At 43.4% G+C, this 21,580-nt stretch overlaps 1 long non-coding RNA gene across 1 annotated transcript in view; it reads left to right on the top strand.

The window, feature by feature from the left end:
* The window catches only part of LOC118539044 (uncharacterized), a 123,629-nt gene extending 113,896 nt beyond the window's left edge, over positions 1-9,733 (top strand). The window contains exons 6-7 of the long non-coding RNA XR_013440663.1: positions 2,005-2,188; positions 5,611-9,733. This is a non-coding gene — a long non-coding RNA (uncharacterized LOC118539044). The remainder of the gene's footprint in view (positions 1-2,004; positions 2,189-5,610) is intronic.
* Positions 9,734-21,580: the final 11,847 nt, after the last annotated feature.

Genomic DNA, 21,580 nt, shown 5'->3' with positions numbered 1-21,580 from the left:
GCCTCTCTCTAGCTTGTGAAATGCCCTCTCTCCTCATCTTTCTCTGCAAAGCTCTCTCCCATTCCCTTCAGGAAGAACACAAATGATTCCCCTTGTCTCATACAGAGCACTTGATCATGGGTATACCCCATGGTCTTAGGGGCTCACCGCACCCTACTGCCCCCCAGTATTCTGTATTTCTCCAAACTCTATTCCCATCCCAAATGGAATTCCGCTGTCATCAGAATTATCTTGTTATACTTGGAAAGTAGTGAGTTTCCCACTCATTCATTAATGAGGTGATGGTCTGTCAGAATCTTCCAGAAGGGGTTCCAGCACTGGCAGTAAGAGGGTGGGAGTGGCTGAGTTGGATGAGGGAAGCTTTTACTGTTCCTTCTACATCAAAACTCTTGGACTCTACCCTTCAAGTTGAGATTTTAAAAAATGAAAATAATATTACTGTTGGTTCTAATGATGAAGGTAATATGTGTACATTGTTTTAAAAAGGCAGTTCTTACAAAAACCTAGAAATTCAAATAATTCACCCAAATTTCCATCACCCAGAGAAAAGCACTGCCATTTACATTTTGGCATACATCATTGGAAACTCCAGATTCATACAGTATTATTTATTTGCTGACTTATTTTATAAAAATTGGATTGAAGCCTGCCACTTTAGAACCTGTTTTTTCCCCAGTGAATATATTTCCACATCAACGATTATAAGCCTCATCATTTTTAATAGCTACAGAGATTTCTGTGGCTTACTTAACCAACATCCTATTGTTGGACATTTAGGTTGTTTCCAGTTTTTAGATCATGCTGCAATAAGGATTCTAGCACATAGCTGGTAAAAAGAGATTTTCTGAAGTTTCCCTTTGCTGAAAACTTTTGAAATTAACTACTCTACCACACATTTTACCCCTATGGGAATCTATTTTTCTTCACTTTCTTAAGTTCTTTAAGACACAATTGTAAAGTCATTTTTAGAAAATGATAGTTATCAGGGGCACCTGGGTGGCTCAGTCAGTTAAGCGACTGCCTTGGGCTCAGGTCATGATCCTGGAGTCCTGGGATCGAGTCCCGCATCGGGCTCCCTGCTCAGCAGGGAGTCTGCTTCTCCCTCTGACCCTCCACCCTCTCATGCTCTCTCTCTCTCACTCTCCCTCAAATAATAAAAAAATAAAATCTTAAAAAAAAAGAAAATGATAGTTATCAAATCAATACTATGTTGTTGTATCATGAGATAAAGGCAGCTCTTTAAAAATTTAAATAACAGGCTTTATTTGCATACACTCCAGTGTAATATGCCATGTAAGGAAATATTTCCTGTCATTATTATTGGTAAACCTCATAAGGATAATTTTTTATCAATTTGCAGCTCAGTTATCACTCTAGGAAAAGTTGGAATAATCTCCATATCCTACAGGGAAATCCAATTTATATGAAGTTATGTATCCATAAAGAACAGCTGGACTGTGATCCAAATGACTGTAATGAAGCTGATGATATTTAACAATAAAGTTTTCTGTAATTAAATTGAAGTGAGCTCCAAAAATTCTACCTAGAAAAAAAGTTCTCCGCTGCCCTCAAATCTAATGGCAGGATTTCCTCTGGAGAGAGAATTTTCTCTGCTAATGCTTTGGGGTTGATTAGTCTGAGTTTGTGCATGACCTGGTGGCTCTATTAGTTAGACGTACCTTTCTGGGTCCAAATATCAGAAATCAGCTCATGCTAACTTAGGCTAAAATGAGAAATATGGGAATGCAGAGGTGCCTTGTCGGTGGGATCCTGGGGAGGTCCTGACACGGGGACCTGGAAAGCTGGGTAGCCGCTGCGGCCAGGAGGCAGCGCTGCTCCTCTGCACGCCCCGGCTCCTTCTCTCTGCTTGTGCCCTGGCCTCTCCTGGGTCTCTGCTGCGGGAAGGGCTTGCCCCACAACCCAGCCTCACTTACCTTTTCCAGGTCTAGCTCTCTGGAGAAGGAAAGTCCGTTGATCTTTTGCCCTCTCTCTCCCAATTCCAAGTGTAGAGAAAAAGGAACTCTGGCCTGGATCAGATGACTGCCCCTTCCTTCCTCAACCAACCGTGGCCTGGAGGCCAGAGCGCATCCCACAAGACGGCTGCCCGGGAGGCTCAGCCGCTGGGGTGGTCGCCGCGAGTCGGGAAAATGCTCCGAGGCGTTCCCTCTGAGTATGAAGCTTGAGAGAGGTGAGTCCCACAGACAGTCAAACACCATTAGATTATAGGTGTTGATTATAAACTTGGGAATCGATGAGATGGTGTAGTTAATTCTTCATTGTGCGGAGTAAGGACGGAAGGACACGCACAGAATCCCGAGGAATCTGACTTGAGGGCTGAGCAAAGGAAAGGGAACCATTTCTCCCAAAATAAACCTGACTTGTCAGTGAAGAGAACTCCAGGAATGTGTCAAGAGCTGCCAAAGGCATTTGCTTTTCATTTCTGGAATTTATCAAGTTCACTGCTTGTTTCTCTCAAGGGATTTTCTAGATCCTTTGCCTGCTTCTCTTTCCACCTGCTTTCTGTGCTGGCATTTCTCCACACGGGGATGAATCCAGGTTTGAATGGGACCCTGAAGCTCACACAATAGCGGAGGCCATTTTAAGAAAAAGAATACAAAATTATAAATACAAAATAAGGTACAAAAATATTTATTTGGAATGAAGAGAGAAATGACAATAATTACACATTTTTAAAAGCTGACAAATACCTCAACATCACAAAAATCTAGAAAGTCACATAATTTTAAAAAAATTAACTCCTTTTCCCCTAAATTTTTGAATTCATAGTTTTAATCACTGATTCATATGATAATGATTTTGCAATATCACTTTTTGTAGAGTAAATAGGTAATTTTCTCTTTCCTCTAGCATGGTTGTTCAAACTTTTAAAAATTGATAGTTTAGAAAGTTTTCTTTGAGCATCACAACAATTATTGATGATGTTGTGTAAATATTTAAGATTGTTGTCAAATCTGGGAAAACTATCAGGCTTCTTTCCTCTTTGAGCTGTAAAATTTGGAAGTTTTCCATAGACTAGCTTCTGGCTCCATACATTTCAAACCTGCTTTTCCTCCACTAAACATGTGCATCTAGTGCTGGGCTCTGTAGGAGGCATTCATATTGCCACATAGCCTCAGGCTCTGTACTTTTTTGTGTTAGGACACCTCACACAGGAGTGGTCAGGAGCTCACTGTGGAGGCTGGTCTTGAACAGGCTAGTGGCTGGAGTGGGAGAGAAACAGGTAAATGTGTGTGTTAAGGTAGGGGAATTTGAAGAAGAGATGGCAGGAAATTGAGTGAGTTCCTGCTAATGACTTTAGATTTTACCAGGAGACAAAGGTGGCTATGAGAGGAAGAGATGTTAGAGACAGGGTTGCCAGATTTCAGCAAATAAAAATATAGGACATATTAAATGTGGCACGGGACATAGTTACACTAAAAATTACTCATTGCTTATCTGAAATTCAAATTTAACTGGGCATTCTGTATTTTGTCTCACAATAGATGGTGGGCCCTTCGAGAGAAAAGTGAAGCTTTGGCATAGTCACTGAGAGAATGGGAGAGCTAACCAAAGATTAGTGCAAGGAGGGCCCAATTAAGATTAGACACCAGCAAATTCATGGTGGTGGGGGGGGAAGGGGGGGTGTTTCTCAAATGGAGCTCAGCCACTCAGGTGCATTGGCATTCATGCAGCCTGTGAGTACAGAAACAAGGTTTAAAATATATGATAAAAGATGGGATTCAGCTAGGTTTCTCGTCTCTTTATGCTTACTATTTGTGCTTTCCATAAAACGAAGGCAGCAGAAATTTTAAAAGAAAGATGTACTGATTATAGACTGGAATCCAAATCACAGAATGTGTTAACATAAGAATATTTTATTCTACACTTCCCAAACATGCCATAATATATTCACCCAAAGCAATAAATCCCAAGCTGCACAAGCAAATTATAAACAAATGATAGAAGCTGAAGTTTCCTCTCAAAAGAGGATAAGGAACAGATAATTTAGAAAGAACAGATTTTATTGGAACGTCAATAGTTTTCATGACACAGATACTTAAACTACTCGTTTTCAACATTCCCATATAAAGAAAATTATAAAAGGTTTTTTGTGTTTTTTTTTTTTTTTTAAGAAAAGCTAATTTGACAGATGGAGTCTTTTTATGGGATCAGTAGAAGTGATAAAATTGAATAAATTACCAAGATTTTATCTCCATTTCTGTAATTCTCCCTAAAGATTTAGAGGTGGCAGATTGAATCAACTGGGAAATAAATTTGCATGTTTATAACATGTCTAAAACAGGAATTAGAGACAAAAACTTCTCACTTGTTTTCGAGAGTGGTTTTTCCTGAGGAAACCTGCTCTTATGAGATCACACATTTCCTAACCAAGTATCAAGGTTCATCAAATGGAAATGTATTGCAAAAGGTACACGAGGTTCGATGAACAGTGTACTGTCTATTATTATCATTAGTGTTAAAGAACAAATAAAAATAATTATGAACTAAAAAAAATTGGGGCAACTTAACTAAACTCTAGGTAATTTTATATGGGAGAGGATTTGCTTATGAACAGGCTGGACTAGATTTTGAGTAAAACGGAGCCACAGTATTTTGGTTCACAAGATAGCTAACTCTTGGGGTACCCGGGTCACGTGATCACATTACAGAGCTCGCAGTCCTGCCTGCCCCGTAAGGAGAAAGTGCAGAAGGACTCCTGCCTGGGTGGTGGTGGCATGTTTTATGCACAGTGTATGTGTCTTACTTCAAGAAAAGCACCCAAAGACCAGATGCACCTCCTTCTACAGAATCCTTAGAGTTACACATCCAGTGGCTCTGGCTTAGACCAGAGTATGAATGGGAAAAGGCAGTGGGATGTATAGTCTGCACTGAACCATGGGAGATGGTATCTGGAGAATCTGTCAATCCTGTGCCTCTCACCTGATAGGTGAGAATCCTGCAACCCAGAGGGCAGAATTGACTCCTCCAAGCCTCATACACTCACCGAGTGAGTGGCAGAAGTGGGGTCTACATTGGCCAATAGTGAGTGAGACAAAGACTGAAATGGGAAGCCTTAGCAAGTGGAAGCGTCCTTGAGGGCCTCGTCCTAAGTCCTAAGTCAGCTGGCACTGTCATTTTCCATTGGTTTTTGGCATTCTCGAATTCAGGATTTACATAAGGAATATTCTCTGCATTCTGTCATTTTTTTCTTTTTCGTTTGAACTTGTTCCATAATAACAGCTTTCTAGATGTACTTTATTTATGTACCCATTGATAAGAAAAATCTGTGGTAGACAAGGAGTCATGTGGAATGGATTTATCAATTTTTTAAAAAGCAGAAAACCACCTCTTGTTTCCTGGTACATTTTTGGCTGCCCACCTCTCTCCTCCATTTGCAAATGTTTGCCTTTGTTCTTGTATTTAGTTAATTTTGTAATGTAAACAGCGAGCAAATCGGAACATTTAAGGATTCTTTCTGCTTATATATTTAATTGTACTGCAGTGTGTTTGAAGCAGGACCCCTATCATCTCCAACTAAATAGATGGTGGGTAAAAAAAAAAAAAAAAAAGGATTTATTTCCCTATTGGGTGTTTTCCGTCTTTGTGTAGGATTCCAATTCCAAATCAGTGCGGTTGCTATGTGTGGAAGAGAGATGTGTCAAGAGAATGCGGCCCCAGGGAAATAAGAAATTGGAAAGAAGTCAGTGCACCCAAACTAAGCACACTGATATCTTCTTTGAGGAAACACTAAGATATTATTTGGATAAAAGATGGCCCTAGAACAAACATGACGTCGACTTGGCTGGGGGGAGAAGCTGAGAAAACCTGTAACTACAGTTCTCTTTTCCCTCTTCTGCCAAGAGCAGAACGTATCTGCTGGCCCAGCTCACCTGGCTGAAGGCACATCCTGCACTCACCTGGAAGACCTCCCTGACTCTGCTTGGCCTGCCCGGCCAATGTTTTCTTCGATAACAGGAACTTTCCTTTTGCTCTGATTGACTGATAGAGGTGAAGCCTTGGAAGTAGACCGGGCATAAATCCTAGCACCACGACCTACTCTGGGGAAGTCACTCTGGGGAAGTCCCTCGGCTTTTCTTTGCCTCAGTTTCCACAGCTGTAAAACTAGGATCATAATTTGTAACTTGGAGAACCGCCATGAAGTGAAATGAGGCAAAAGATGTGAAGCACTTCATGGTGTCTAACGTGCTCTCTTGCCCCTCCTTGCCGCCGACTCCCCTGTGGGTCTGCTGCATTTCCGGCCGGGTTCTGACGGCAGCCTGCTCTGTCCGCTTTTCCTTCTTTTCTTCCCATCTCAGTTTCTGGCCCTACCCCGGCCTTTCTCCAAATCTGGTATCACGTGATATTGTCTGTGTAAAGTTTTGAAGGTGTTCCTTTGCTAGACATCCTATGGATGGAGGCTTTGTTTTCTGTCCCTCTACACCTTCTCTACTGCATTCTGACGTAGTGATCGCATCTTTAATTATGGCTTTGCCTCATCTATAGGGAAGACTCTCAAATCCATTTCCTGTCCTGACCCCTCAGACCAGTCTTTGCCCTCAACTGTTCCTAGATCTGACCAGTTAAGAGGAAACCATACTATCTGCAATTAGCCATTTTGCAGACACGGCCTGTGAATGCATATTAACATCACCTGTTTTTTTTTTTTTCCCAAGATTTTTTATTTATTTTTAACAGAGAAAGAGAGTGTACAAGTAGGGGAAGCAGCAGGCAGAGGGAGAAGGAGAAGCAGGCTCCCTGCTTAGCAGGGAGCCTGATGTGGGGCTCGATCCCAGGACCTGGGATCATGACCTGAGCCGAAGACAGCTGCTTAACTGTCTGAGCCAGCCAGGCGCCCCAACATCACCTGTTTTTTGAGCATGTAGTAGATCCATGTCTCTGCATCAGAATGCAACACAGGAGGGAAGAGATGTGGTTCCTGCCCTCAGGGACTTCTGGGTCAAAGAGGGTTCCAATGCCAGTTACATGCATGGCATCGCTATAAACAGGTGTCACTGAAAATAGAAAGTTATTTCCACAGAAACGCTATCTCACCTTGTCCTTTAATGCTATCAGTGGAGCCCAGAATAAAGCGTTGGCAGTACTATCAAATGGGAGAGGATAAAGGAAAGAAGGAAGGATGGAAGGAAAAAAGATTTATGAACAGAAAAGAAGGAGAGAGCCCACGAAGGAAGAGAAAAGTCGGGGGGTGGGGAGTGTATATGCTACACCATGGAAAATCTCAGAATCTTGGTATTCTTGGTAAAGAAAGAAATGTCACCGAGTTGAACTCCGATCAAATGCTTCAGTTTCTCCTAGCGTCTCCACCCAGCTGTGTTATACTTCTGCCGGAAACTCACTGATGAATACCCCTGGAGCCCAGTCTGTGCTGAAGGGTGATAATTATTAGACTATTCATCTAATAATATGTAGAATCTAAAATTGCTTCCTATCGTTTTTTCCCCCATTGATTTTGGTTCCCCTGTGGGGCCTTAAAGCTAACCTATAATTCTTTCCCTGACCTTCAGAACCTTTAGGATTTGGGCCCTGTCTAGCTCTCACTTCTTGTTCGCGGTTTGCTAACACATTGAGCACAGTCCTTCCTGAGAGCCTTCTGACGAGAGCGCCTGTCTCCTGCTCTTTGCATGAGACCCCTGCACAAATAGATGTACATGAGACTTTTGAGGTTCTAGCTCAAGGGCCACCCTTCTAGAAGAGCCTTCCCACGCGGCCATAGCTAAAACAGCCCATTCTTGGGGCACCTGGGTGGCTCAGTTGGTTAACTGTCTGCCTTTGGCTTAGGTCATGATCCCAGGGTCCTGGGATCAAGTCCCACATCAGGCTCCTTGCTCAGCGGGGAGCCTGCTTCTCCCTCTGCCTCTGCCTGCCACTCCCCCTGCTTGGGTGCTCTGTTTTTCTGTCAAATAAATAAATAAAAATCTTTAAGAAAATAAAAATAAAATAGCCCACTCTTGGAAGGCTAAATTGGATAACATTAAAAAAAATTGATGGCAAAACCCCTAGAAGCCAAGTCAAAAGACCAAGAAAAAACTGGGAAAAATATTTGCATTTTACATATTACTGGGATAATTTCCCTAAAATGGGAAGGGTTTCTACAATTCAGTAAGAAAAAGACCAATTAGGTTATTGGTCTACTGTAAAACAAAAGAAAACAAAACCAGGCAAAGGATACAAACAGGTCAAGTATACAACCCACATATGCTGCTCAAATATATGAAAAAGTACTCAAAAAAAAAAAGAGAGAGAGCAAGATACAATTTTTCATCTATCACATTGGCAAAGATAAATCAATACTAGTATTATGTCAGCAAGGATATGAGAAACAGGTACTCTTGTATCCTACTGGTAACAGTATAAACTAGAACAATTTTTATAAAGGTAATTTCATAATATTTAGCAAAATTAGAAATGCGCAAATGTACCTTCCACCCTGTGATTTTTCGTTCTAGAAATCTGCCCTACAGATATGTTCCTGAATGTGGGAATTGATATATGTACAAAGGTACTCGTGCCAGTGTTTTATATAATAGCAAAAGGCTGAAAACAATATATGGATCTATCAATAGGGGAATGGATAAATAAATTATGGTGCATTCATACAATAAAGTAGTATGCAGTTATTAAAAAGAATGAGGCAGATCTGTCTATGGCATGGGAGTGCTTTGAGTGCATTTTATATTAGCTTACAGGCATTTTATATCTGCTATTTTGTATTTTGTTTAAAGAGAGTCCCTAAAATTGTATCAGCTTCCGGACCCCCCCCCCCAATCCGGATACACTCTTGGCCCCAGCACACCTGAGAGGCAGACACACTCCTGTGAGTAACAGAGGTTCACTGTACAGTGATAAGGTGCAAGAGAAGGACATGGAGGTGGCAATACGGGGTTGCGGGGCATGGTGGACCGGGTTGGGTCAAAATGACGAGTTTGAAAATATTTCACAGGTGATTCTGATATGCTTCCCCCTTTTGAAATGCACTCCTACTACGTGTTCTACCCACAGATCCCCAATCCTGCACAGCCACCCCGTCTCCCCCTTCTCCTTTAAAGCTCTAAAACCACTTTCACTCTCAGATGAAGACTAACCTCGCAGCTGAAGTCCAGATGGCCTTTGTCCATTTCATTGCACCTCCCTGCCTTTGTCAGCCTAGTTCTCTGGGCCCTTGAGATGCCCCAAGAAGCTGGACTAGCCATGCAAACTGCAGAATGGTTTGTCTCTCTGGCTTTTCTGACCTCTGCCTTGCAACACAGCTACTATTCAACCCAGGTTTATAAAAAACATGGCAATATCCTGAAGTTCCCAGATCATTCTCTAAGCCACTCAGCCTTCTTGGAAGCAAGCAGCCCCCAGATAGTTCTTATCTTTTTAAAATCACCTGGGTATTCACTTTCTGTTTGTCTCTGTTTCGCCAGCTGTCAGACAAACACATGCTGCTGCTGGGGAGGTTTGAGAGATTTTGAGGAGGGTGGGGAGTAAGCCAGGCTGGCAGGAAAGATTATAGTCTCATAAATCAAGAAGTGAAGTTATGTGGGTGTTTTTTTTTTTTAACCACAATTTTAAAAAAAGTGAATGAGGCATAGAACTTTGAAAAATGAAGGGGCACTCCAGAGTAGCTCCACCATATTTAATAAGACATGATTCCATTTACTTTCCTAAATTTCCCCCCCTTCCCTCCCTTCCTTTTTTTTTAATGAATAAAATGAGCTAAAAACACTCTATAAAGGTTTCTTTTTTCGTCATTAATATTTCGTGGTAGCTCCCAGGCTCTGCGTTCATCTGATTTGCATTTGGACTTATAAAACAAAGGCATTTTCAGGCAGTCCCCAAACTGAAGATTCCAGCTCAAATCCACAATAATTTGAGAAGAGCAATTTATTTTTTAAAAATTGAATTGGGGCGCCTGGGTGGCTCAGTCAGTTAAGTGTCTGACTCTTGATTTTGGCTCAGGTCATGATCTCAGGGTCTTGAGATTGAGCCCCTCATGGGGCTCTGTGCTCAGAGGGGAGTCTGCTTGAGATTCTCTCCCTCTTCCTCTGCCCCTCACCCCCACACGCTCTCTCCCTCAAAATAAATAAATAAATAAAAATCTTTAAAAATGGAATTGAACCTAAATGCAATTGAGAGTGAACAAATGAGATATGGCAGAAACCAGCCACTCTCAATCAGTCTAGGAAGTTTTGTCAAAAACTTCGGCTTCCGTCACCTTCCGTAGCCCACTCGCCTTCCCTTGCCAGTAGGAGCCAGCACTCAGAAGAAAGCAGATACAGAGTGGACCCAGACAGCCACCAGACAGGCAGTGGACTCAGAGTTCTCAAATTAGAGGAAAGAGGCCACGTTGCTGTGGATCCCACTACAGAGACGCAGGCCTGCTTTGACCAAAGTCTCAGCTCTTGAGCAGGGAAGCCCAGGCAGGTAGGCACATCAGCAGAGCCCCGGAAGACTCTGTGCCCTGTGAGGAGGACCAGAGAGGGGGGCACAGCACCAGAACTCTGCCATTAGCCTCGCAGGGCTCTCAGCCGCTTGTCACCAGAAGCTGGAGAGGGACACCCACGTCCACACTGTGTTTCTTATGGCTCGGGCAGCTGGTAGAAGCCCTGGGGCACTTCCAAGGCATCTGGGAACGCCTGGAACAGGCAGAAGTACATCAGAGGCCTCTCAAAGAAGAGGATTAATCAAATGAGATGACTCGAAAGGCATCTTTTTCGACTGGTAAGAAGAGCTAGACCGTGGAAAGGATACTTGGAGCCCTTTCGGGAGAAAAATAAGCCCATGTTGTAGCTACAGAAGGCCTGGCCCTTCCGGAGACTTGACACCTACTACTGTTCCCACGCAAGCCCCAGCCCCGGGGCCAAAGCTTCCCCTGGGCTCTGCAGGCCCAGCCTCCCCCACCCGTGCTCTAGATAGCTGACATCTTCCCCTTTTAGAAAGGGAAAAGGAAACCAAGCCCCCTCCACAGCTCAAAATTCTCCACCAGCTCTTGATCTTATTTCATAAGTTAAAAAAAAAATAAAATCCATGGATCAGCAAACTTTTTCTGTAGGGGGCCACTCAGTACTTTGGGTTTTGTCTGGCATGGTAACTATTGAGCTGTCACACTGTGGTGGTGGGCCGCGCTTGGGGGAAGCAGACAAGTTGCCTAAGGGAAGGAACAAAGTTAAAGGAGATGGTCCCTCTTGGTGGAAGGAGACACAGACAATGTACAAAGAATGTGTCCGTAAAACTGTATTCGGCCCACAGGCTGTGTGCACCAAGTTCTCAATCAGAGGCTTTGCGCTCGCTCTCCCTTCTCCCCGGAACACTTTCTCCTCAGGTTTTTGCAGAGAGGGCACTGAGTGCTAGGTAACTCAGTAAACAGATTAAAAGTATACTTGGAGACTCAGCAAAAAAAGAGCCCTAACAATGAGAAAATATTGTGGAATGAATTTGGTTTTAGGTATTTCCCCCAAAGTATTCAAGTAGTTGTCATTGAGGGTCGGGGCGGGGAGAGTGATCAGAACTTTGTTGACCTTCTCTGTACTTATTTTAAGCCTTGGGTGGCTTTTTAAATTTTTAATTACCTGGGGGGGGCGGGTGTGGGAAGGAGAGAAGGCACCATCATTTTGGTAAGTTCAAGTCTCAGGGTGGCCTTGCTGGTGGGGTCTTCTTCGGGAAGATTTCTCTGACCAGTGACTCAGCGGTGCCCCTCCACCACGTATCACATTCTGCTGTTGTATTTTCCCATAGCACTTAATCACTACTGGAAATTATTGTTCTTTACTTATGTGTTTCCTTGTTGACTGCCTGTCTCCCTTTTGCATGTAGGCCTCCAGAGCCCAGGAATCCCGTCTGTCTTGTTTACCTCTGTATCCTGCACCTAGTAGAGTGTGTGGCACAGGGAAAGCATGCAAGAAAATATTTGTTGACTGACTGACTGACTGACTGATTCAATGAATGAAGGCCTGACTGAAGGATGTAAAAACGCAAGAGCTAAAAGTGTTTTAAGAATGAGATCTGATCCTACGTGAAATTCTCTGCTTGACCTTCATGTAGCCTTAAAAGAGACTCAGAACCCAGGCTGGATAACTGAATCGGCTTTAGCTAATGGGCTTAAATCAACTCAGGCAAAACCAGATTTGTCCACAAGAGAATTTGGACCAAATCACATTTGGTAGGACGTTTTGCAACTACATCATGGGAAGATTTTTCAGCTCTTTATTTATCTTATGTCAATTTGGTCTGTTTTTCCAAAATGTTTACTTTTTTCTTTCTACTTTTTAGATTTTAATTAACTTTTGGCTTATTCTCTACAGAAACATAACATAAACATCCAACATTGAAAAAAAATTATCGAGAAAATCAGATTTCCTTGAGTTCTTTGCATGAATTTAGAAACACACTTAAATATGCAGCACAGTCATTCAGTGGATAGCAAACATCTGATTTGTATCAGGCACTGTGCTGGGCATTGGAAAATACCATGGTGAACACGTCCCTGCCTTCAGACTTCTGGGAGAAATAGATGTAAAATAGACCCCCCCCCCAAAAAAAGTCAAGTTTTGATAGGCACTATTGAAGGAAATAAACAAGGAGCCGAGATGGGCAAAGCCCATGTTCATTAGGGTGATAAAGAAGGCCTTTTTGAAGAAATAAAATGTAGGAAATGATCAGGAGCTATGTTTTGTAGGGTAGGGAAATGTATTCCAGAGAGAAGATACCACATACGTAGTTATCACTGAGGTAGGAAAGAGCTCAGCTGGTTTCAAGAACTGAAAGAAAAGTGTGACTGGATCACAGTGATTGAGGAAGACAAGGCACAAGGACGACCTGGTCACCGGGGCCTCACAGGCCATGGTAATGAGTTTGGGCTTTATTTTAAAGCCTGGGGTTTCACAAAGGGGAATGATGCCGTCTTACTTATGCCTACAGCAGGTTTCTCTAGGTTCTGTGTAGAGAATGGATTGTTGTAGGGCAAGTGTAAGAGAAGGGAGACGTGAGAGAAGGCTGTAGTAATGCACATGGGAAGGGATGGTGGTCCGGACTGGTCTTGGCAGTGGAGATAGGGAGCAGACGAGAGGCTGGAGTTACAGTTTGGCAGTAGGAGGAGTTATCGGGGAATTTGACGCAGGAACTGAGAATACGTAGGCATATCAGTCAGTCTCCAACCGAGAAAACAGACATCATTCTAGGTATTTCAGACAGAGGGAGTTCAACTTAAGGAATCGGTTACAAGTGTTGGAAAGATTAGAGGAACGATAAGGGGGAAGGTGTGGTAACCTGGAGGTAAGCATCTGCAGGAAGTCAGGACCAGTCCTAATGCTGGAGGGGAGAAAGGGAGGCGGTGACGGCCTCTGACACTGCAAAGCTGCTCATGCTGTTGGAACTGGCCGCTGCCTCAGCCACCGATACTGTTGCTGGAGCCCCTAGCGCTGGTCACGGCCACAGCCACTGCCAGAAGCTTTTGACAAAGGGGAGGGTGTCTCTCCATCATTTCCTCCCGTTTCCTACCAGTGCTTCCCACTGGCAGCATCTAAGTTGGCCAGCTGGCAAGGGGGTCTGGGAAAGGCAATTCACAGGACTCCGGCCACCGCCAACAGAGCGCTGCCCAGAACGGCGGCCGTGGTCCTCGGCACTGACTAGCCAACGACCAGCACATGGAAGAACTAGAGATTTGTTTTATGTAGGAAAAACATTCCTTTATCCTTTACAAATATGTATCTCGTTGTTTTTACAAAAACAATATGTGCCCATTAAAGTTAGAAACTACAGACAAATAATAGAACATAACAAAACTTTCATATTCCCACTTACTCAGAAATAATTATCAATAACATCTTGGTCTCAGTCTCTTTTTCTCTCTCAAAAAGCAACTCTTACTCTACATTCAGTTTGGTAACCTACTGCACTAACTTGATGCAATAAACATTTGCTGGACACTTACTTTGTTCCAACTAGCTCCCAGTGCTGAATATTTATGTTTTACTCACATTTTCCTATTATAAATATAAAAAAGGAATTATTGCCTGAAAACTTGCAATTCAAGAAAACAGCTCATGAAGCATACAATTGTAACCTCCAATTTGACTATTATGAGATTATTCACTTAGGTAGATAGAGAAAACTAATTACTTTTAACAGAAGGTGAAATGCCAGGTCTTTTCTCATCCTGTTTATTTCCTCTGTTGGGGAGGAGACAACAGAATTTCAGAGCTGGAAAAGTGCAGTCCGGAGAGGGAGAGGCGCGTGGCCGTGACTACCCCAGAACTGTCCCGCTACCCATCTGTCCAGTCCACTGGAGTGTACGGAGGGGTGACACTGAGCCAGGGTGTCTTTAAGAGCAGACGCCATTTATGACGGACAGGACAGCAATTTCTCTGGTCACCTGTTAGAATGCTTCTCAGTACTAGTTGCTGAAAACCATGACTTGAATTGGTTTTTAAAATGAGGAAATGGGGGCGCCTGGGTGGCTCAGTCGTTAAGCGTCTGCCTTCGGCTCAGGTCATGGTCCCAGGGTCCTGGGATCGAGCCCCGTATCGACCTCCCTGTTCTGCGGGAAGCCTGCTTCTCCCTCTCCCACTCCCCCTGCTTGTGTGCCCTCTCTCGCTGTCTCTGTCAAATAAATGAATAAAACTTTAAAAATAAATAAATAAAATGAGGAAATGTGTTATCTCACATTCTCACATAACTAGAAGTCCAGAGGTAGGACAGATTCCCGGAACAGTAAGATAAGCCACTCAACTGATGTCACCAAGGTCCCAAGTTCTTTCAACACTAGGTTCCGCCTTCCTCGGTGTTGGCTTCATCCTGACCCTGGCACCCTTCACGGTGACCAGATGGCTGCCAGAGGCCACAGAGCTGCCTGTTGCTTTTCTCCACATTCAGCATAAAGAAAAACAGAGAGACATCTCCCTCCAATATAAATTCTTTTCAGTTCAAGCCGACCAGTGGTTCTCAATACTTGCTATACATTGAAGTCATCAGGAGTGCTTTATTGTTTATTTATTGCTATTATTTCATTTTAATTGATTGATTTTTAAATTAATTTATTGTTTAGTAATTGGTGATGGTGATGATGATGTATTATTTATATACTTACTATTTTACTTTTTAAACTGCTGGATACCTACGCCTTATTGCTGGAAATAATGACTTATTAGTCTGGGGTGGCCCCGGCTGGAGGTAATTTTTAGGAGCTCCCAAGTGAGTCCGATGTACAGCCAGGGCGGAGAACCACGGGATTAGGCTGGTTAGGGTCACCTGCCCACCCCTTGCACTGACAGTTGCCAGGGTGACGTCAGGAATAGATTGGCTTAGAAAAGTGAATCTCAAAGTGTGACCCAGACCAGCAGAAGCAACTACTGGGAACCTGTCGGAGATACAAATTATTGAGCCCCACCCAGACCTACTGAATCAGAAACTCTGCGGGTGGGGCCCGGTAATCTGGGCTTTAGCAAGCTTGACAGGTGATTCTGATGGATGCTGATGTTTGAGACACATGGCCTTAGACCAATCAGGCTTCTTCTCTGGAGTTAGGGAGGAGATAAGTATGTGAACAAAATCAAGGTCTGTTAGAACAGTGAGCCCCAGGTCACGCGAGCCTTTAGTACTCCTTTCATAGTCAGGAAGCGGGAGGAGAGGGGAGGGATTAGTGACCTGAACCCCAGAGACCCCTGGTTGTACAGAGAGGGTCTCTCAATGGCGCCACCAAGGCTCAGCCACCACAATGGGCTGGTAGGATGGGAAGAAGGTAATTTTTTAACGTTAGGTAACGAGCCTGTTACCTTGTTCATGAAGTATGAAGTCCTGGTATCTGTTCTATTGGTATCTGTTCCTGCAGCTTCTGCAGGAGCCCCAGGGCTGAGAAGACTGTCTGGGTCTATACTTTCCTGAAAACACTGTGAACTCATTTCAACCACTGTACAGTCTCAACAGGATCCTGGAAAAGGAAAAGGCCATTAGGTAAAAACACAGGAAGTCTGAATACCGTAAGGACTTTTGTTAAAAATAACGTATCAATATTGGTTCATAAATTGTGACAATATACCATATCCGTACTAAATCAGGTACTAATAGGGGAAACGGGCATGGGGCATATGGGAACTCTCTATAAATCTTCACAACTTTCCTGTAAATCTAAAACTACTCTAAAATACAAAGGTTTTTAAAAACACAATACATTAAGGGATACCTGGGTGGCTCAGTCGGTTAAGCGTCTGCCTTTGCCTTGGGTCATGATCTCGGGGTCCTGGGATCGAGTCCTGCATCGGGCTCCTTGCTCAGTGGGGAGCCTGCTTCTCCCTCTGCCTGCCGCTCCCCCTGCTTGTGCCCTCTCTCTTTCTCTTTGACAAATAAATACAAATCTTAAAAAAAATATGATACATTAAGCTGTGAAATTCTAATGGATGAAAACACTTTTGGAAAAGGCTTTATGAAATTAAGCATAAAACAGTTTTTAAAATACTCCATATTAATATAAACTTGACCCTGCTGTATTTTTATGATCAGTGTCATGTTTTTAGCCAGGGCAAATGCTTTTAAAACATTTTCAGCTTAAGCAGGAGTTGAATTGGAAAATATTAATGAAGATTCCTGATATTTCACACTTCCCAGAATCTGCGCATGGTCTGAATTATCAAAGAGCAAATGAGAGAGGCTTAAGCTTGTCCATATGTTAGAACAATTAACCCATATAGGGACACCTGGGTGGCTCAGTCCGTTAAGCCTCCACTTGATTTCGGCTCAGGTCATAATCTCAGGGTTGTAAGATCGAGCCTGTGTCGGGCTCTGCAATGAGTGTGGACCCTGCTTAAGATTCTTTCTCCCTCAGCCCCTACTCCCCTCTAAAACAAACAAACAAACAAACCCAAACAAACAAAACAAAACAAAAAGCACATATAGAAAGTCGCTTTCTTTGCCATCCCCCTAGACCTGGAAAGGAGTAGGATGGCTTGACTCACAAGGAATGGGACATAATCATATGCATCTTTCTTTAAATCCCATTCATAGTAGGGAGCTGGAGCATAAATTCCCTTCAGGCATTCTCCTCTTGTTTCACCAGCTCCATTTAAATTAAATGCACTTTGTGTGTCCTGAAGGGTAAGCCACGCAACCCAGTGGACTGAGGTGTGGCTTATTACCAAGGACTACTTGACTACTGTCAACAGACTGTATATCACTGGATTTATGTGGGATTCCTGGAAACAATGGGCCATAACTGGTGGAATGGGGCAAGGAGCAAATCTTAATTTGTAGTTTGGAGGTTTGAAAGATTACTCTTAATGCAGTTGACTAAATAATTTATGGTAAGTTTTGCTTATCTCCCTTCTGCACGAAATATCAGTAAGGGAACCAATAATTAAAATTGTCATTGCAGAGTGTTATAATTAAGAGTTATATAAAAAAAAAGAGGATTTAAGGGCGAAAACATTGCTATGCCAAGCAAGTGGCTCAAAATGATTTTTCCCCTGATTTTACTGCATTGGAATCTCTCCGATTTTGTCCAGTGTGGTTATACTCTCTTACTTTGTGACTTGGACAAGTTCCTTAGGCTCTCTATGTCTCATTTTCATCATCTTCACAATATGGAATAATAATAATAGTACCTATTTCTTGATGGTGTCATCAGAATTAAGGGAAGTAATATTTGTAACACTTTAACACAGTGCCTGGAATGTGGTAAATGTTACAAATAAGATAGCCCTTGCCCACATTGAAGTCATTCAATGTAAGGATCAACCTCTTGATGTGTCATGGCAAAAACACAAGGAAGAATATTCAGGTAGCAGCTAGGAGAGAGGGAACCTCAGGCACAGTAGGACACTGAAAGGGCAGAAGAAATGTAGACAGTGTTCATCAGAGATAAAAAAAAAAAAAAAAAAGGAGGACGCCTGGGTGGCTCAGTTAAGTGTCCGACTCTTGATTAAGTCATGATCTCAGGGTTGTGAGATTGAGCCCCATGTCGAGCTCCACACTGGGTGTAAAGCCTGTTTAAATTTCTCTCCCTTCCTCTCTCTCTGCCCCTCCCCACTGCCTCTCTCTCCCTCTCTAAAAAAAAAGAAAAAACAAAAAGAAAGAAAAAAGGATGTGATGGAACTCTCCCACTCTTCCATATTGTTGGTGGGAATGTAAAATGGTACACGTGCTGTGGAAAATAGTTTGGTGGTTCCTCAGAAAGTTAAACATAGGATTACCATATGACCCAGCAATTTCACTCCTGGATATATACCCCAAAGAACTGAAAGCAGGTACTCAAATACTTACATTTGTATGCTTACAACAGCATTACTCAAAATAACCCAAAGGTGGAAACAACCCAAATGTCCACTAGCTTATGGATAAACACAAGTGGTATATCCATACAATGGAGTATCATTCAGCCATAAAAAGGAATAAAGTACTGATACATGGTACAACATGGATAAGCCTGGCAAACATGCCAAGTGAAAGAAGTCAGTCACAAAAAGTCCCATATCCTGTGGTTCCACTTACGGGGACTATCCAGATTGAAAGCAGACTGCTGGTGGTCAGGGGCTGGGAGGAGGTGGGAACTGGGAGGGTAACTGCTTAGCGTGTACAGGGTTTTCATTTGGAGTGATGAAAATGTTTCGGCACTAGACAGAGGCCGTGGTTGCACAACATACGAATATACTAAGTGCCACTGAACTGTTCCCTTTAAACAAGTGAATTTTATGTTTTGTCACTTATACCTCATTAAAAAAAAAAACAACCAAATACATAAGAGGATGAGAGGGAGAGCTCTCTTTGTTCTAGTTGAGAAGACAAGAGGCATTCTAGGTTTCCTCTCTCACTTACCAGAGGCTCCTTACTTAAGAGCTGATGTCCAAGCTCTTGGGGCCTTGGTTGTCTCATCTGTGGGAAAATGAAGTTGGACTGAGTGGCCACCAGGATCCCTTTCAGTTCACATCCGAAGGCAAAGAAATTCAACATGCTTCTTTCTCCCTGACTCAACCACATGCTTGAAAATGACGGCATCCGTACCGCACATGTACCCTGGAAGACAAGATTATTGTCATTAAATGACATGGACATTCATTTGTTTTAGTTATGAATATGAAAAGCATCTTAATATTATTCTAATGCCACAAATTAATGGGTAAATAACGAAAACACATGTGCTTTAACCCTCAGCTTGGGGTTTGCCAGTCTGAGACTCCGCCTCCGAGTCTGCACGCGGCTCCAGCCAGTCTGCTCCCCTCTGTGTGATCACACACTGTGTTTTTTGCCAGGCACAGTATCTCGGGCTCCTTTGCCAAGTGCGGTGCTGGCAGCCCCAAGTGGATCGGGGTTGGTGGGGGGAGGCTTGATTAATAGGCGCCCTTGCTGAGCAGGAAGGGTGACAAGGGATTGAACGCCCTTCTAAACTGCCCACATTGTGCAATCAAATCATCTAGAACGGTTGAAGGCTGTCAGTCACTAGAACTTGTTTATAGACTCTTGTTCTAGTTACAACTAGACTAGTTACAGCTTTAAAACTATTGAAACATTAGTTGCCTAGTAAGCCAAATTTACCCAGTCCTGGGATTGAAAGTCCTGGGTCAATATGTTCATCCTGGGAGATGGGTACGCAATTTTCTGTATTTTGCTGACTGCCACTTCCCCCACCTGCTACTGCAGATTTCCAGCCCTCTGTAAGGTCCCTCCTAATTACTCCTCTGAGTGTCAGGTGTTATCTGCAGAGAAGTTTTAGCTAGAAAAATTTCAGCCAGCTACCAAGGGTTATCTGTCATTTCCTCCTTTTTCCATTCAGGGTATCAATTTCTCAGGTCTACAACAGAGTCCAAAGCTGCAAACGCTACAAGCCACGGCCTAACGGGGCCCATATGCAGGCCGCCTCAGGCCACATCTCTCCTGGTTACCCCAGTATCCATAATGCCCCTAGAGGAGATCACTGAATGGGCCAGAGCAGTTCCTGGCTACGTGGGCGATCCGGCAGAAGTGGGTGAAGGGCCTTCCTCCCTTTCGGTATGGCATCTCCATTTCCCTCCTTGCCACAGATGAAGTCAGTCCTTCAGCTTTCGCTTTAGGTCTCCTGCTCCCAGGACTTGAACATTTACCATGGCTGGATGGGGAGACAAAGCCAAGAGACAAATACCCTGCAGAATGCCCAACTGCCTCCTTCACTGGCCTCCACGGTTTTGTTCTGGACCAGGCTGATCTGCCAGACACTCTTCCAGTGGCTTCTCTCTGGGGACGTTCCCCAGGTCCTCAAGCAAATGGACCCTTCTTGTAGCCTTTCAGACAAGTCCAGACATGCCCCCAAACCCTCGTGGAGGTTGCCATGGCTCAGGGTTGCACACCAGGTTCCCAGTAACTATTTATCAGGCACATATTAGGTGCCAGGGACTGGGGGGGGGGGGTCCCAGGAGGATGGGCCCCTGTCATCATGAAGCTGCTGTGGAAATTTGGACAACAGCTCCTTGAGGCTGGCCAAGTCAAGACTTTACCCCAGTTGGTGCAGCTCCTGTTGAAGGGTCATGCTAACAGTACCAACTAATCACCATCCTGGCAGAGAAACTCCTCGCAGGATAACAGAAGTTTCACCAAAGGTTTCTTATTGACCGCTCCTCCGGAACATTCCTCAGGTTCTTGCTCCACCAAGTGCCCCTGTCTGTTTCTTTCCGTCATGTAGCAGCAGCGCCTTTCCTATTCTACTCTTTGTTTTTGGCTAGGATTTCTGTTTCTTCCTTTCATATCTCTCCCCTAGCATGCAGAGTGGAGAGGGCTATTGGAAGGAGAATAAAAGTGAAAAAGCTGTAGAGGATTGTGTACAAAATACACAATACCTGTAAAATTTGTACATTCTTTTGTTCCATTTAAATGAAGAACCTGAATGCAATCTAATGTAAAATTTAGAATATGGAAATGACTTTGCATGTAATTTAAGAATCTTTTTTCCCTGATTCTAATCTCTGGTGTTTGGTAGGAAAGGGAATGAAAGAAACCCATAAAGCAGTCAGCTTACTTTTGGATAACTAAAAAGTCTTTTAGGTGGTGTCCATCCCTCCTATGTAAGTGTAGTTTCTTGTAGAAAAAGTGAGATTGGAGACCTAGAATTTAGTCTGTCTTTTGGGGGATATACCTAGATGGCTGTTAACATGAGCATGTGATTAATTCTGAAGGCAAACTTTCAGAACACCCTTTTTGAGTAAGAAGCTTGAAAGAGAAGTCGATGAAAACATCCAGCAAAGCAAAATACAGCATTTTCAGGGTTCAATCAGATAATATTCTGCATTTCTTCATTGTGCACATCTACTTCTCTCCCTCCCCCCCCCCCACGCCCCCATTGAAAAGACACAGGGCTTTGGGGACACAGGGGTTAGGGAAATGTTTAATTTTAGTTAAAACTGGATTTCTCCCAATCTCTCAGTGGCTTGAGGCTCCTGACCTGGGTCAAACAGCAGAGGCAAGGAAAGGCACCAGGTAAAGCTAGAACGAGATCACTGTTGAATACACATACTTGTTCCGGAGTATGTTACTCTGTTCAAGAGGTGACCAGCCCAGAACGTGGCCGGAAACCGTGCTAATTTCATTTACATTTTCAGAGTTGAGATCCAGGTTTTCAAGT

The sequence above is a fragment of the Halichoerus grypus genome, chromosome 8, assembly GCF_964656455.1.
Source record: "Halichoerus grypus chromosome 8, mHalGry1.hap1.1, whole genome shotgun sequence".
Classification (NCBI taxonomy): domain Eukaryota; kingdom Metazoa; phylum Chordata; class Mammalia; order Carnivora; family Phocidae; genus Halichoerus; species Halichoerus grypus.
The sequence above is the reverse complement of the archived record's forward strand: the minus strand, read 5'-3'. Positions and strand labels throughout refer to the sequence as shown.